At 38.6% G+C, this 3,701-nt stretch overlaps 1 long non-coding RNA gene across 1 annotated transcript; it reads right to left on the bottom strand.

The window, feature by feature from the left end:
• Positions 1-133: 133 nt before the first annotated feature.
• On the bottom strand, positions 134-2,588 carry LOC121695963. Its single transcript, XR_006026206.1, has 4 exons — positions 2,373-2,588; positions 1,235-1,422; positions 1,050-1,142; positions 134-562 (listed from the first exon to the last, which is right to left on the bottom strand). It is a non-coding gene; the product is annotated as an uncharacterized LOC121695963 (long non-coding RNA).
• Positions 2,589-3,701: the final 1,113 nt, after the last annotated feature.

Below are 3,701 nucleotides of genomic sequence, written 5' to 3'. Positions count from 1 at the left end.
CAAATCAATTTATCAAGACTAGACAGATTAATTAATTGGTTGCAGCCCAACACTGGAAACTTAGCAACCCACATGAGTCAAACAATCTCAGATATAATTATGCATCTTAACCCAAAACAAGACTTGGAAGTCATTTAGCTCAAATAAATACATTTATTTGACAAAAGCCAAAAAAAACAAATCAAAATACATTCTATTACAAATAAATCAAAATACATTCTACTGTATACACCATCTGTATAGATTTTAAGCTTGCAAACAGACCTTGAGATCATGGACTTTGGAGGACAGTTTTTGGTTTGCATCCTCTAGCTCTAGGAAGATCTTCTGAAAGACCTCAAACGTGTATTTCAGTTTATTAGGGTACCTCAGTTCCAAGGCATAGATAAGGCCCATCAGATAGGTGCAAGCATGTGCCACACCTGGGATACCAAAAAGGTCCCTCGATGGCTATTCCAGCTTGCTTGGGGAGACCATCCCTGGCTTTGCTGACAACAAAGATGCCGAGGGCAAATGTAGTAATAGCTTCTTGGATGGTCGCAGCATCGTCGTCATTAAAAACCTGTGAAATACAATAACACTTATTTATTGTATAGTAATGTGAAGGATGCATAACTCTTTGTTCCCCTCTCCAAACAGATGATCAGATTGTTATGTGGTGCTTTTGAGTAGTATTGTAGCTTAACAAGGGTGTCTACAGATATCACAGAGTTCAATCAAATGCCATTTAAGGCCATTTTAATTCAATTTGTTGGAGTAATTAAGCAATGCAGCTTTATACAGTATAAAGAGTATCATATATTTGGTTCTGTTAACTACATAATTATACAAATGGTTATACATCAGTGTTTTCAACAAACCCTACAGTAGGATATTTGTGTACATGTCACTAGATATCTGTGAGGATTTCCCATGTTTCACTGCAGCATTTTTAATAATTAAATACTAAAATATTATCAGCACCACAATGGAAAAAAGTCCTGAACTTTGTGTTTTTTTTATTCTTGATTATACTTTGTGTCCTTCATGCATAGTAATATCTTCTTTACCTGGTAGTCCTTCATTAACTCTCCAGTGTATTCACCAAGGTAGAGTGTGAGTCCTCTGATCACAACTTCTCTTCGCGACTCAATTGTGTCGTCCTACAAAAATATGGAATGAGATTACTAATTAATACGAGAAATATGAGATTAATATAAAATATGAGATTAGACATCAGAAAGCTACTACATACAACTAATTACTACCACACTGTTGTAAATACATGCCTCATTTAACATGTCAAGGGTCTCATCAAGTTTCTTCCCAACGGCTCCACCCTTCCTCCTGTACAGGCAACAGCTTGGGTGTGTGTTGGTCCAATTTGCCCAGGAATGTGGACTGCAATAGCTTCAGTGTGATCCTGCAGAATTCCTTCTCGATCTGAGAGACCAAGAGATGTACACAAGACATGGAGATGTAGAAACATAATGAGACAGACACACATGGGCAAGAGAAACCGAACAAAGACATGGACAAATTAATCCAAAGACCACACTGAATAAATCAGTCTGCTGGTTGCAGAACTGGTTACAGAAAGACCTTGCCTCTCATAGACTTAAGTCTTACATGTACATTTTTGGCCTTTCCTTATCTTACTCAACTTCGAGAAAGTTCTATAACATTTGATAGTTTTGACATGATATACTCGGTGTATATTAAATGTTACCTATTCCCAGGTATGATTACGTGTACATTGGATTTATTTTAAATGATGTAAAAACGGCAAACTTTCGTTACGTTAAAAGGATATTGATGACAAAGGCTGCACTTTTAAGATTGACCATGGTTTAGTTTTCGGTTCAAATGGCTTTTTGAATGGGTTCGCCACGGGCAGTTGTAGGGTTGTAGTGTTACGGTCCCTTATCACTCAAGTTTATCACTGTTGGCTATGCCCATTCGTAGCGAGCCCATTTAAGAATAGCGTAGAAATCCAGACGCACCCTAGCGGCAGCAAATGTAGTCTAGTTCTAATTTGGCTAATTCAAGAAGTCGTTTGACCAGAAAACTAAACCATCGTCAATCTTAAGTGCAGCCTTTGTCAATATCCTTTTAACCTAACGTTTGCCTCGAGTATTTACACAAATGCATTTTGGCGAGGGTTTTGCTTTAACGTCACACACGACTAGTAGTGCTAGGCTAAGTCCACTAGTTGAGTAAGGCCACTTGCTAATTAACGTTAACATTCATTTTCAAATTAAACAAAAAGACTCGACTATCTAGTTCTACTGTTCTAGAGTCTTTTAGTTTAACTTGAAGATGGAAGCTAATCTAACCATAGACAGTAAAATAAATATAACCAGGTATCGATACTTGGCAAACTTTATTCTTACCTTAACGTTCAGTGGACTCAATCATAAACCCAGCCTCTGGAAATGCGGTGGTCTTCAGTGTTGCCAGATGCCAGGAAGGTTTTCCAGCCCAAAACCTCGTCAAAAACCGCGAGAATGCACAAAAAACCGCCCAAATTTGCTTTTGCTTGTTTCTCATTTAAACACATTGAAATCATTAACAAGCTTTAAAATGACCCATTTTTCGACTTAGCCTATCCAATTTCAAAAACAATATTCAATCAAATGAACGCAAAAGTAGGCTACACGGACGTCAGACTATTATTCTATAAGCTTATGTTACGGAAAATAATGCAATAGGCTAAACATAGACTATTAATCTGTCTGTTTAGTGTCAATAGACGCTTGGAACAAAAGCATTCAGTAGGCTAGCCTAACATAAAAACATTGAGTGGATATATGAACATACAAAATAGCCTAATGCACAACATTTCAATTATTTATAATAGCAACATGACACATGCATATTCATGTATAACATTAGATGAAAATCGCATTGATTATAGAACAGGGGTGTCGACTCTTTGCAGAGGCAGTGCGTTCATAACTGGTGGGCCAACTGTAGGCTACACAAAAAATATTTTCATAGGCCTACCCCAAATGTAGGCTAAAGGCTTGAGTTAAACTTGAGTCTGACAGCTGTGATTTAGAACAATTAATTAATAGCCTACCTAGGCGCTATATATTCCCTGAGACAGGCAGTTAGGCCTAGAGTTTTCATGAAAATCGCACTGAATAGGCTATTTAGGACAGTGTCAGTGCGCTATTTGCAGAAGCAGTGCGTCCATGCATGGCAACTACACGCAAAAAATATTTTCATACGCCAGATATAGGCTAAAGGCAAACTTGAGTTTGACACCTGTAATTTAGAACAATTAGTAGGCCTACCTGACAGGCAGTTAATCCTAGTTTTCATGAAAGTCGCGTTGAACGAACAGGGGTGTCAGTGCGCTCTTTGCAGAAGCAGAACGTTCATGCATGGGCCATCTCTACACAAAAAACATAGGCCTATGGCCCTAGGCCCTTCGTGAAAATCGCTTTGAGCAATTGTTATTAGGCCTAAAAATAATTAAAAAGTTCTAGTAGGCCTAGGCTTCGTCAAACTTCCTCAACAACTGTCGGGCTGGACGGAACGTGGGCCGTAGTCCTATGTCAAGCCATTCGCGCAAGACCTGCGCACATCCATCAACCCTGAAAGAAGGGTTAAGTCCATCCTGTCTCGTAGGTAATCTTTCAGCAGTGTGCACACTCATGAAGAGATTGACTGTAATGACAAAATGCTCTTTGCCCACTTTGGCATATTGACATTGT

This window comes from Alosa sapidissima, chromosome 21 (assembly GCF_018492685.1).
Source record: "Alosa sapidissima isolate fAloSap1 chromosome 21, fAloSap1.pri, whole genome shotgun sequence".
NCBI classification, from domain to species: domain Eukaryota; kingdom Metazoa; phylum Chordata; class Actinopteri; order Clupeiformes; family Clupeidae; genus Alosa; species Alosa sapidissima.
The sequence above is the reverse complement of the archived record's forward strand: the minus strand, read 5'-3'. Positions and strand labels throughout refer to the sequence as shown.